Source organism: Canis lupus, chromosome 8, assembly GCF_003254725.2.
Source record: "Canis lupus dingo isolate Sandy chromosome 8, ASM325472v2, whole genome shotgun sequence".
NCBI lineage: Eukaryota > Metazoa > Chordata > Mammalia > Carnivora > Canidae > Canis > Canis lupus.
In genome coordinates this window covers 10,193,480-10,208,084 of record NC_064250.1, presented here as the reverse complement: position 1 = coordinate 10,208,084, position 14,605 = coordinate 10,193,480, and the positions used below count along the sequence as shown (strand labels likewise).

The following is a 14,605-nucleotide window of genomic DNA, read 5'->3' as shown; positions in this document are numbered from 1 at the left end:
TATTTATTACCACTTTTTTTTTTTTTTTAAAGATGTGGTAATTCTTCTCCAAAAGACCGTAAGCTTCTTCAAGGCTGGACTATTCCATATGCTTCTCTATATTCCCAGTGACTTGCACAATGCTTTGGAGTACAGGTGGATGCTCAATAACCAGTGTAAAGAATGGTTCATAGCTTCCAGTCCTGGCAGTTCTCTGCTAATGACTTACTCTTCTTTTTTACTGCAAGATTTGGGCCAGAAAGTTGTCTGTTTGGCTCTTGGCAAAGTGTAATAAAAATGCTAATAATAACAGTAATTCTGGCACTGTGTTAAGCTCTTTATACATTTCCCCATAAGAATTTTTGCAACATACCTGCAAGGTGGATATCATCCTAATTTTATAAATGAAGATACTTATGTCCAGACTGATTATAAGACATGCCCCAAATCACACGGAGCATAGAGAGCCAGGGTTCGAATCTAGTTCTCTAAAGCCCGTGCCCTTAACCACCAGGTATACTGTGTTTTCCCTCATAATAGCCAAATAAAGCCACAAGGAAAGCCAGAAGGTGATGAAAGTGACGAAGGCTAGAAAAATACGGAAAAAGAAGAAATAAATCTCTGAGTAGGAGTGGCTGGTGTGTGACTTCTAAGATCTGCTATGAAATTGGTACATCCAAGAGAAGCACATAACCTATAGGTTAGCATAACAAGATAATTATAACATATTTCTATGTATTCCAAACACAAATATAACAGATTTTGCTCATATTCTTAACATTCAGGTTAAACATAAAAAGTAAAAGCCTAATATGATTCAGTGAGCTTTTAAGATGATAGATGAACATTAGTGATGATCCCAAACATTTTCCTCCAGAGGTCCATTTTATCATATACATACAGTGGGCTTATTCATTCTACTCTTTTCCCAGGAGATGTGGTTGATTTCCAGTGGAGTGGTCAAATGATAGTGACAGTAATGGTTATTTGAAATCATTGATCCAATGACTTGTTCACCTATTAGATCTGAAATAAAATCTCTCTACATGTGGTTCTGGGGAATTATACACTGACACTGTTGATAAAATGTGAAGTTCACATAATATTTTCTACTGGAACTAAGAGTATAAGCTAAAACCAAAATACTTCCAAATAATCATATACAGCAAAAGCCAATTCTTTAATTACACATTAGTTTTTATGTTATTTATTTTTTAGCTTGGTAAGTATTTATTTATTTATTTTTGGTAGGATTATATACTCTAAAAAAAAGTTTTTATTTAATCAACTAGTGCTCATCACAAGTGCACTCCTTAATCTCTGTTACCTATTTCACCCATCCCCTCTGATCTCCCCTCTGGGAACCATTAGTTTGTTCTCTAGAGTTGAGCCTATATCTTGGTTTGTCTCTCTCTCTCTCTTTATCCCTTTGCTCCTTTGTTTTCTTTCTTAAATGCCACATATGAGCGAAATCATAGGGTATCTGTCTTTCTCTGTTTGACTTATTTTGCTTAGCATTATACTCTCTAGCTCCATCCACATCAATACCAATGGCAATATTTTATTCTTTTTGATGGTTGAGTGATATTCTATTGTGTGTGTGTGTGTATTATATATATTGCCATATATATATATATACATCTTTTTTATCTATTCATCAGTTTATGGACATTTGGGCTCTTTCCATAATTTGGCTATTGTAAACAATGCTGCCATAAGCATAGGGTTGCATATATACCTTCAAATTAGTGTTTTTGTATCTTTTGGGTAAATACTTCGTACTATGATTGTTGGGTCATAGTGTAGTTCTATTTTTAACTTTTTGAGGAACCTTCATACTGTTTTTCAAAATGGCTGCACCAGTTTGCATTCCCATCAACAACGTGTGAGGGTTCACCTTCCTCCACATCCTTGCCAACATTTGTTTCTTGTGTTATTAATTTTAGCCATTGTGATAGATGTGAGATAATATCTCATTGTATTTTTAATTTGAATTTCCCTGTTGATGAGTGATGTTGAGCATCTTTTCATGTGTCTGTTGGCCATCTGTATGTCTTCCTTGGAGAAAGTCTGTTCATGTCTTCTGCCCATTTTTAAATTGGATTAAATGTGAGTTTTTTGTGTTGAGTTGTAGAAGTTTTTAAAATAAATTTTGGATACTGACCCCTTACTGACAATATCATTTGCAAATATCTTCTGCCATTCCATTGATTGCCTTTTAGTTTTGTTAATTATTTCCTTCACTATGCAGAAACTTTTTATTGTAATGTAGTCCCAATAGTTTACTTTTGCTTTTGTTTCCCTTGCCTCATGAGACCTATCTAGAAAAAGTTGCTATGGCTAATGTCAGGAGGTTACTGCCTGTGTTCTCTTCTAGGATTTTTATGGTTTCAGGTCTTGTATTTAGGTCTTTTATCCATTTTGAATTTATTTTTGTGTGTGGCAAAAGAAAGTAGTCCAGTTTTATTCTTTTGTTTGTTGCTGTCCAGTTTTCCTAACAACATTTGTTGAAGAGACTTTTTCCCATTGGATATTCTTTCCTGCTTTGCCAAAGATTAGTTGACCATACAGTTGTGGGTTTATTTCTGGACTTTTCTATTATTCTGTTCCATAGATCTATGTTTCTATTTTTTGTTCCAGTACTATACTGTTTTGATCAGTACAGCTTTGTAATATAACTTGAAGTCTGGAATTGTGATGCCTCCAGTTTTTCTTTTTCAAGATTGCTGTGGCTATTTGGGGTTTTGTGGTTCCATATAAATTTTAGGATTGTTTGTTCTAGTTCTGTGAAAAATGATAGTAGTATTTTGGTGGGATTGCATTAAATGTGTAGATTGCTTTGGGTGGTATAGACATTTTCACAATATTTGTTCTTCCAATCCATGAGGATGGAGTTTTTCCATTTCTTTGTGTCATCTTCAATTTCTTTCATCAGTGCTTTATAGTTTTCAGAATACAGATCTTTTACCTCTTTGGTTAGGCTTATTCCTAGGTATTTTATGATTTTTGGCGCAGTTGTAAATAGGACGGAGTCCTTGATTTCTCCTTCTGCTGCTTCATTATTAGTGTATAGAATGCAACAGATTTCTGTACATTCATTTTGTATCCTGTGACTTAAATTGTGTATCAGCTCTACGAATTTTTTAGTGGCATCTTTGGGTTTTCTACGTAAAGTATCATGTTATCTGCAAATAGTGAAAGTTTGACTTCTTCCTTGCTTATTTGGATGTCTTTATTTCTTTTTTGTTATCTGACTGCTGAGGATAGGACTTCTAGTACTATGCTGAATAACAGTGCTGAGAGTGGACATTCCTGTCTTATTCCTGACCATAGAGGAAAAGCTCTGTTTTTTCCCATTGAGGATGATATTAGCTGTGTTTTTTTTCACATATCATCTTTATTTTGCTGAAGTGTGTTCTCTCTGTCCTTACTTTGTTGAGGGTTTTTATCATGAATGAATATTTTTCTTTGTTAAGTGCTTTTTCTTCATCTATTGAGAGGATCATATGTTTTTTATCCTTTCTTTTATTAATGTTGTGTATCAAATTGACTGATTTGTGAATATTGAACCACCCTTGCAGCCCAGGAATAAATCATGGTGAATGATTCTTTTAATGTACTATAGGATTCCATTTGCTAGTATTTTGTTGAGAATTTTTGCATCCATGTTTATCAGAGATAGTGGCCTGTAGTTCTCTTTTTTAGTGGAGTCTTTGGTTTTGGAATCAGAGTAATTCTGGCTTCATAGAATGAGTTTGGAAGTTTTCCTTCCATTTTTATTTTTTGGAATAGTTTGAGAAGAATAGGTATTAACTTTTCTTTAAATGTTTGGTAGAATTCACCTGTGAAGCCATCTGGCCCTTGACTTTTGTTTGTTAGGAGATTTTTGATTACTGATTCAATTTATTTGCTGGTTATCAGTCTGTTCAAAATTTCCGTTTCTTCCTGTTTCAGTTTTGGTAGTTTATATGTTTCTAGAAATTTATCCTTTTCTTCCAAATGGTCTAATTTGTTGGCATGTAATTTTTCATAATATTCTCTCATAATTGTTTGTTTTTCTCTTGTGTTGGCTGCTATTTCTCCTCCCTCATTTGTGATTTTTAAAAATTTAGGTCCTTTCTCTTTTTTCTTGATGAATCTCCCTAGAGGCTTATCAATATTATTGATTTTTTTCTAAGAACCAGTTCCTAATTTCACTGATCCGTTATATTATTGTTTAAATTTTCTGTATCATTTATTTCTGCTCTAATCCTTATTATTTCCTTCTTTCTACTGTCTTTAGTCTCTTTTTTTTTTTCTAGGTCTTTTAGATGTACCATTAGGTTGTTTGAGATTTTTCTTGCTTCTTGCAGTAAGCCTGTATTGCTATAAACTTTCTTCTTAGAATCACTTTTGCTTCATCTCAAAGGTTTTGGACCATTATGTTTTCATTTGTTTCAATGTACTTCTTTATTTTTTCTGTTATATCCTGACTGATATGTTCATTGTTTGGTAGCAAGTATTTGTAGTCTTTCCAGATTTTGTCTTATGGTTGAAACTTCTAGTTTCATAGCGTTGTGTTCAGAAAAGATGAATGATATTTTAAATTTGATCTTTTAATTTTTTTGAGGCTTTTGTTTTGTGGCCTAATGGGTGATCATTTCTGGAGAATGTTCCATGTGCACTTGAAAGAATGTGTATTCTGCTATTTTAGCGTGGAATGTTTTGAACATATCTTTTAAATTCATTTGGTCCAGTTTGCCACTCAAAGGCATTGTTTCCTGCTGATTTTCTGTTTGGATGATCTGTCCATTAATGTTAAGTGTGGGTGGATATTAAAATACCCTACTATTATTGTATTATTATTATTAATTAGTTCCTTTATATTTGTTAACTGTTTTATGTATTTGGATGCATTGAATACACAAATATTTATAATTGTTACATCTTCTTGTTGGTTTAACCTCTTTTTTTTTAAGATTTTATTTATTTATTCATGAGAGACACACACAGAGAGAGAGAGAGAGAGAGGCAAAGACACAGGCAGAGGGAGAAGCAGGCTCCATGCAGGGAGCCTGAAGTGGGACTTGATCCTGGGCCTCCAGGATCACACCCTGGGCTGCAGGCGGTGCTAAACTGCTGCACCACCGGGGCTGCCTGGTTTATCCTCTTTATTATGATGTAATGCCCTTCTTTGTCTCATTACAGTTTTTGTTTTATTCTTTTATTTTTATTTTTTAAGATTTTATTTATTTATTCATGAGAGACATTGAGAGAGAGAGAGGCGGGGGGGCAGAGACACAGGCAGAGGGAGAAGCAGGCTCCATGCAGGAAGCCTGATGCGGGACTCGATCCCAGGACTCCAGGATCACGCCCTGGGCTAAACCACTGAGCCACCCGGGAATCCCCTATAATCTTTGTTTTAAAGTCCAGTTTGTCTGATGTAAGTACTGCTACTCCAGCTTTCTTTTGACATCCATTTGCATGATGTTTCTCCATCCCCTCACATTGGATCTGCAGGTGTCTTTAAGACTGAAATGAGGCTCCTGTAGGCAGCATATAGGTGCATCTTGGTTTTTTATTCATTCTGTCACCCTGTGTCTTTTGATTGGAGTGTTTATCCATTTACATTCAGTGTAATTACTGACAGGTATATATTTATTGCCATTTTATTACTTGTTTTGTCGCTGTTTTTGTAGTTCTTCTCTGATCCTTTCTTGTCTTTTTATCTTTCATGGTTTTCTGGTTTTCTTTAGTGATATATTTGGGCTTCTTTCTCTTTATTCTTTCACAGTAGCAGCTTTTGATTTGTGGTAACCATTAGGTTTGTGTATAACATCTTCTACATATAGCAGTCTATGTTAAATTGATGGTTGTTGAAGTTTGAACCCATTGTTTACTTCTTCCCATGTTTTAGTATATGGTATCATATTTAAATCCTTTTATTTTAGGAGTTCTTTGACTGATTTTTTTTTACAGAAATATTAATTTTTACTGCTCTGTGTTTCCCACCTTCATTTTTTATCTTTCCCACCTGTCATTTTTTATCTTTCTTTTCCACTCCAAGTGTCCTCTTTAGTATTTCTTGTAGTGCTGGTTTAGTGGTTATGAACTCTTTTAGTGTTTGTTTGTCTGCAAAACTGTTTATCTATCCTTTTTTGCATGATAGCCTTACTGGATAGAGTATTCTTGGCTGCAAGTTTTTCTCATTCAGCCCTTTGAATATATCATGGCACTCCTTTCTGGCTTGGAAAGTTTCTGCTGAAAAATCTGCTGATACGCTTATGGGATTTCCTTTATATGTAACTGTCTTCTTTTGGCTACTTTTAATAATTTTTTTGTCACTATATTTTGCCATTTTAATTACAATACGTCATGGTGTGGCTCTGCTTTTGTTGATTTTAATGGGAATTTTCTGTGACTCCTGGATCTGCATATGTGTTTCCTTCCCCAGATTAGGGAAGTTTTCAGCTATTATTTCTTCAAATAAATTCTCTGCCCCCTTTTCTCTTTCTTCTTCTTGGACTCCTTTAATATGAATGTTACTACATTTGGAGTATGTATGGGGTCACTGAGTTCCCTAAGTCTATTCTCATGTTGCGTAATTGTTTTCTCTGTCTTTTGGTAAGCTTGATTACTTTCTATTACTCTGTCTTCTAGGTCATTAATTCATTCCTGTTTCTTCCACTGTTCATTCCATCAAGAGTGTTTCTCACTTCACTTATTGAGCCCTTTATCTCTGCTATGTTATTCCTTATCTCTGTGTTAATAGTCTTACTGATACCCTCCACTCATCTCTCAAGTCAGTGAGTATACTTATTATCGTTGCTTTTAAGTTCTTCAACAGCCATATTGCTTATATCTGTTTCATTTACATCTTTGGCTGTGGCCTTGTCCTTTAATTTGGGAAAAATTCTTCTGTCTTCTCATTTTGTCTAAGTCTCCGTGCCTGTTTCCGTGTTTTAGGAAAGTAACTATATATCTTGTTATTGAGGGCGGGGTTTATGAAGAAGAGATCCTGTAGTGCCCTGCAGTATAGTGTCTCCTATTCCCCAGGGCCTAGTGCTTCCTGGAGTGTCTCCAGTGTGTGCTGTGTGCACTCTGCTATTGTGTCCTGGCTGCTTTATCCTTTAGGTGAATCATCTGCAGAGGCTCTCTTTGCCTGTTGTAGTCAGTGTTTGGTCCCTAGCCTGAATGCAGTGCATTTTAACTCTGGTCTGCTTGTGAAATGAGGCCTTTTGCCACCGCTGCCAGAACTGAGACTCTGCAAAGCTCCCCTACAGGGAGACATGGGTTTGGACAGGGGGTTTGTGCTGGTGGTCTGGGGGAAAAGGCCTGGTGTGCTGGGACTGAGGCAAGAATGACCGGGAGGGGCAGTTCCACCAGAGCATAGAGGTCAGGTATTGGTGTAAGCAAATTAGGTAGTGAGTGTTGGTGCTGCACTTGTTCCTACAGGTGACCCTGTGCTTATGTTGAGGGATGGTGAGGGAAATGGCACTGATCAGTTCCTTTGTCCCAGAGGGGTCTCTCTATGAATGCTGCCTCTCTGGAACATGCCTCAAGAAGAACAAATTGGGGCACCTGGGTGGCTCAGTCATTAACTACCTTTGGCTCAGGTCATGATCTCAGGGTCCTGGTATCAAGCCCCACATTGGGCACCCTGCTCATTGGGGAGCCTGCTTCTCCCTTTCCCTGCACCCCTCCATGAGAGAGCTCATGCTCTCTCTTGCTGGCTCTCTCAAATACATAAATAATTTTTTTTTTAAAGAGCAAATAACCTCTCCACTGTGTGCTCTAGGCACTCTTCAGATTGCTGTTTCCACAGGGTATGTCTGCAGGCTGTTTGCCTGTCTTCTCTCTAAGATCAGCCCCAATACCTTCAGGATCTCCCAGAGTCAAGGCCATTGACCTTTAGAACTTGAGGCTTTAAGCCTTGCTGCTTGCAAGAACTCATGAAATTCAGCCACTCTTGCTTTCCAAGCCAATTGCTATGGGGAGTCATCCCCATAGCACTCCCCTGTGTGCTAGTCTATTTTTCATACCTCTCTGCAACAATGGCTTTCTCTCTACAACAGCGGCCAGGATGTGCTTCTCTTCCAAATCATGTCTCCATACTTCCTACCTTCTTTGATGTGGTCTCTTCTCTACCTTTAGTTGTGGAATTTCGGTCAATTTCTGGGGTACTTAGGATTATTTGATGGTTATCTAGTTGTATTCATGGGATAAGGTGAGCATAAGGTCCTTCTACTCTGCTGCCATCTTCCTTTCCTTTATTACACATTAATTTTAAAAAGTCAGGCATGAGAGACAGCTCTTTGAAATATGGCATATATGACTTGAAGTATTTAATAAGACTTAATTCCACCCCTAGTTTTTACTGTTCTGCTATGATAATATTTTCATGTTACAGAATAATTGTCGAAGACATTTTAATATTTTCAAATCGGGGCTGTAATAAAATATGACTCATCATTATTAATGTAATTTTAAATAAGAAAAAACTGCTTCTGGGAAAACTATACTGATTTTAAGATGCATACTGATTTGAAAGGTGCTAAAATGTAGATAAAATCCGCATCAGTGACTTAAGTTATTACTAATTCTAAAGGATACAGTTTTATAATAAGTGACTCATAAAAAAAATTAAGCCATGTTAAAAGGAAAGGGGACACATAGAAAGAGCAGAGATACTTGAATTTAGTTTTGAGTTTCCTGGAAAGCTAGACAAAAAAAATGTGTGTGTATATATATATATATATATATATATATACACACACACACATATATACACACACACATACACACATACATATATATTATACAATTTGTTGAATGATTAAAAGGATTTATCCTCCTCAGAACATAATTTTTTTTCCTGGAACTGAGTTATAAAAAAAATGCTGATTTGGAACATATGTAAAGAGCTGTAGGCAATATAAAGGCCATTGTCTTCAATAACACCAGTTTTGGGGGCACTTGGGTGGCTCAGGAGTTGAGCGTCGACCTTCAGCTCAGAGTGTGATCCCGGGGTTCCCATATCAGGTCCCGCACTGGGCTCCCTGCATGGAGCCTGCTTCTCCCTCTGCCTGTGTCTCTGCCTCTATCTCTGTGTGTCTCATGAATTAATAAATAAATGCAAATCCTATTAAAAAAAACAAAAACAAGTGTTTTAAAGAATATAGAGAAATGCTTCCATTTGACAATTTCTTCAATCTTTGAAATCAGAAGGCATGATTGAATATTTGGCCAATATCTTTAGAAATTTTAAAATAAGATTTTATTTAAATTTCTTAGCCAACATTTTACACTAAAGAACATCTTTAATAGGAATACTGCACTAAGTATGACACACATAGTAATGAGATTTGCTGAGCTTTATATTACCCTGAAAAGTCACAATTATTTTAAATTTAATTGGTACTGAAAATCATTTTTGTGGATAACAGAAGAAAAGCAAGTTTTAGCTGTTTTTAGATTGAGCTATTTAAGATTGACAGTGTTATAATTGTAATAGAAGCTGTTGCATGACCAAAGCTAATTCAGATTATACCTTAAGTCCATGAGTTGCATTTTATGTTTTACATTTCTTTCCTTTTTTAAAAAGATGCTTGTTATGGAAAATTTCAAACATGTGCAAAAGGCAGACACAATACTATAGTGAACACTTTTATCTATTACTCACCTTGAACAATGATCAGTGTATGGCCATTTTTGTTTCTTTCATGTCCTTACCCTGTTTCTTTTGAAGAAATTCCAATTAAATCCCCATTAAAGATAATCTTTGATTTTTAAAGATCTTTCTCTAAGATAAGGACTCTCTTTTTAGATATAAACACATTAGGATTATCATACCTAAAGAATTATTAATTCCTTAATATCATAGCCACTTAGAATGTACATTGCTTCATCTTACTAATTTTTTAAATAATTGGATTGTTTGCTGAATCAAGATCAAAGAAGAGCCAAGAATGGCTCCTTCTCTATCTCTGAACATTCATGTCCTCAACAATATGGACTCCGCGCCTACAGCGGCAGGTGCCATGCTGGCTCCTGGGGAAACAAAGATGAATGCAAGAAATTCTGCAGTCAAAGAATGCATCATCCCCTGCATGAGAGGGAGAAATCCCATGCTGTTGTTCATAGGGAAAGCTTAGCAGCTCTCATTTTCGAGAATTTTTCTCATACTGAATATTAATTCCTCATTTGCAGCCTATTTCCATTCTTTTTTGTTTTTAGTGGAAAAGGAACAATATCACTGCAGACTGTTATTCCCATATCTATTTTTGTTTTGGGGGGTGAAGTTTCTTTATTGTTTTTACTTTGTTGCTATTTTTTGCTTTTGTTTTTTACTTTTCTGCCTTTCTATAATCTATTCTGCTCTCTTCCCACATATCTGCAGAATATGTATGCTATGTAACCATGTAACCAGAAAACACTGAACCACACACTTACGTGGAAGACATAAACTGTGTGTCTCCTAGGGGGATTAACACAAAATGGCTGATTTAACAAATAATCCTTGAACTTGTCAGTATTTTCTTAGAAACAGTGGGTTTGAGTTGGAATTCAGAGGAGATGCTTTATAGTGGGCAGAGTATAAATAACATCATTTTAATGTTTTAATGCATTTTCACATCTATTATTTCTTTATTCTCTCTGTAATCCTATTAGTTATAAGAACAAATATGATTATTTTTATTGGGCAGGTGAGAAAAATGCAGCACTAAGAAATTCTGCTGTATGAAAGGTACATACAAAGATAGAATAGGGCCAAGCTGAGAGATTAGTTGCCTATACTTAATCTGTGTTTCTCTACTTGTTTCTGATGTTTTTATGAAATCATGTAGCACTGACTGCACTTTGATAGAAGATGAAAGGAATGACATGTCTAACATATACATACTGGTCTTTTTGACCTTCCTGCTCACTCCCCTTCTCAAAGCCCAATGATAAAACCCCTCCTAGGTATGCTTCAGACCTTACTGGATGACCCTGTTGTTTGGGCAAGGACAGACACCTGAGCTTAGATGTAACAGTGGGCTCTTTTTCCCAGAAGTTTGAAACTGGCTTATAGGAACCACTTAGCATTGCACTAGTGGCTCTCAAATAAGGAATATATAAAGCCAAGGCTGACCTATGGGCAAGTTAAGCCACGCAAGTCAGTTGTGACAGAAGAGTAAAACAAATGGGCATTTACTTCCTGGTCAAATTAATTCATTTACCCCCTCCTTAAAAAAAAATATATCTTTAAGCAATCTTTATACCCAGAACAGTGCTCAAACTCCAGCCTTGAGATCAGAAGTCACATGCTCCACCAACTGAGCCATTCAGGGGCCCCTATTCCTTTGTGTGTGTATGTGTGTGTGTGTTCCAGCAAAACTTTATGGACACTAAAATTTGAATTTCACATAATTTGCACATATCACATAAAATATTTCATTTGCTTCTATTTTTCCCCAGCCACTTAAAAATGTAAAAACAAAACAAAACAAAACCTAAAGAAACTCAGTCTTATAAAACAGACATTAAAACAGAAAGTAGGCTGGATTTGGCATGTGGGCCTTAGTTTACTGACCTCTGCTCTAAATCATTCTATTGCATTGCTTCCCAAATATCCTCTGAGCTATGAATTTCAATGGCCTCTTTTAGAGATTTTATTTATTTATTCATGAGAGACACACACAGAGAGAGAGAGAGGCAGAGACGCAGGCAGAAGGAGAAGCAGGCTCCATGCAGGGAGCCTGACATGGGACTTGATCTAGGGTCTCCAGGATCATGCCCTGGGCTGAAGGTGGCCCTAAACCGCTGAGCCACCAGGGCTACTCCTCTTTTAGGATCAGATTATGAAACAACAGAGAACTCCACTGCCAAAGCCAACAGTGGTAATAACAATAGTCACAGTAATAACAATAATAATAAATCACATCTTCAATTGCAGTAAAGAAAGGGCCAGCCCTTTTGTTTGTCCCGCAGCACTGGGCATGACAGTGTATCCTGTCCTTAGCACAGTAGAGCTCTGGCTGAATGACTAAAGTGCCAGGTTCATGCCAGAATCATGCAGTATGTTCCCTGAGCCCTGGTGCCACTGGGCATCCCAGGTGCCTTTCACCCATCAATCTATCCACCAATCCTGTTTCGTTTTTCCACATTGCACTCAGGGCACCTGACATTACATTATATATTTGCATATTTCTTGCCTGTCTTCCCTACCAGAATGGAAGGTTGGTTGGGCAGGAGGGTGGTCTGCCCTACTCATCGTTTATTCCCAGAGTCTAGAACCAGGTTTGGCATACGGTGGGTATTCAATACATATTTGTCAACTGGATGAATCATTTTTCTTCATTAATCTCCCATTTGGCATCAGGCAGGTGGAGCCTGAACTCTCATAAATATGGGGTCTTCCTATACAAATGGAAATTTCTGCTTCAGAGAGAATTAGTGAGGACCAGGTTACTGCTGGCCGAGGTCTCTGTATAGCTGTATAGGTTGAGTAGAAGAGGCAAATGGGTGTGGGGGTGAGGGGCAGCTCACAGTTTCTTCATTGTCTTACACTTTCCCCATGGCTCAAAGGATAAATAAAGTCCATTTCGATGACTGAACACCAAAGTACCAATGATGAACTAGCCCAGAAATGGCTAATCCAGAGCCTGAGAACACCAGGGGCCCCTATTCCTTTTTGAGGTCAGTTGTACTTCCTGGCTGGGAGATACTTGGTATTCATTCAAGAAATTCCCTTTATGCCTTTGAGTCCTTTGAGTGATTTCAGTTCTTTACAATCAAATGAACCCAAGACCCAAAAAATGCTTTATTCAGGCAAAAGGAAATCATCTTAAGAGATCTGTCCTGGGGCTTTTACTATTTTTCTAAGCAGAGATAGCATTTGTGTCAAGTGTTTTTGCCTTTCCAGTGGTAGATGGAAGTGTTGTGGATTTCCTATGGAAGAGTAATTTGAGGAACTTTCATTTAAAATTTTTCCAGTAAGGTAAAAAAATAAAAATAAAAAATAAAATAAAATAAAATAAAATAAATAAAAATTTTCTAGCAGGGGTGACTGGGTGGCTTGGTTGGTTAAGCTTCCAATTCTTGGTTTCCATTCAGATCATGATCTTGAGGTCCTGGGATTGAGTCCTGTGTGGGCATCTGTGCTGAGCAAGGAGTCTGCTTAAGGACTCTTTCTCTCTCTGTCCCTTCCTAGCTCACTTTTGCACATGTTCTCCCTCTCTCTCAAATAAATAAATCTAAAAGAGAAAGAAAGAAAAGAAAGAAAGAAAGAAAAAGAAGAAAAGAAAAGAAAAGAAAAGAAAAAGAAAAAGAAAGAAAGAAAATTGTCCTTAAGCCAGTGGTGCTCAGCTCTGGGTGCCCCTAGGGGACAGTAGGCTTCCTCCTGAGCAAGCTTACACATTGGGATTTCTGTTGTGCAGAGTCCTTGCCAGCTACTTCTATCCTCCTTCTCCCTGCCATCTGACTCATTAGGATCCTAGAAACCTCAGAATTCAACGTTTTTTCAGTTATTTCCTTAAAACAACAACAACTTTGGAATGCATTGTCACCCACTGAGCATTTATTGTGTTACTTTATTGTGTTACTACAATTGTGGTTGTCTGTGTGACATTCATATCACCTTTCTCCCCGTATAACAACTCTACTGAGTCTCCTCAGTTTTACACACCAGGTGGCATTCACCTCTCCACAATGGCTAGTTCAAGGGTCTCCAAAGCTGAGATTCTTGTTCATTGTGAGATGTCATGTTCTCTCTTCCCTGGATTTTAAGGGGAAAGTATGTTGCCCTGATAGCTGCTGGCAGGCATCTTGCAATGGTGGGGGATGCCAGCCTGAGGGAGAGGCAACGTATGGAATAAGGCATAGTCAGTAGAGCTTTAGAGAAGTCTAGCCAGAACTTATATGAGTAATGCTTGAGGCTTACATTTCCTATGGACTTTTAGGTACAGGTGCCAATGAATTCCCATTACTATTTAAGGCAGTTTGAGTTCAATTTTCTGTTGTTTTCAGCATAAATTATTCTGATGTAGAGCCTTTAAATTCATTTACTTCTCTCAAATTTTGGGTTACTGACTTCACATTAAAATATCCTCACCATCAGTGTATTGGCACAGCACTACGTACTTCCAGTGTCTTTTGCCTCATGACAACCTTATGAGATAGGTAATAATATTATGGAGTTTCCACTTTTCGGATGAAGATACTCAGGCTCTGAGAGAGTGTGATTTCTCTAAAGACACAAAACCTCTAAGCAGCAGTAGAATCTGAATTAAGCCTATTGCAAATACCATATGATATCTATTTATTATAGAAAAGAAACAAGATAAAAATTCATCTTTGTAGACAGTTGGCAGCAATCACTTGTATTTGTGAAATACCTTCTCTATTTCCAAAGCATATTTGAGCCTACCCTTTTGACACGTATCAACTGTAGGTGCTGACGGATACAGAGGCCAGTCACAACGACTACCTAGGAAATGAGTCAAGGTGTATCTAACCAATGCAGGTAGAAGAAAGTGCTGCACAATAAAAAAGTTAAACAATGTTCTCCAATGACAGACGCAGTGTGTAAGCCTCTGAGTCTTCCAGAAAGGGCTTCAATATCATTGTATTTGATTAAGTCTGAATGAGTGAGGTACACATTGGG

At 37.1% G+C, this 14,605-nt stretch overlaps 1 long non-coding RNA gene across 1 annotated transcript in view; it reads left to right on the top strand.

The window, feature by feature from the left end:
• Window positions 1–14,605, top strand: part of LOC118355561 (uncharacterized) — an 82,881-nt gene that overhangs the window by 2,576 nt on the left and 65,700 nt on the right. The window lies entirely within an intron of this gene.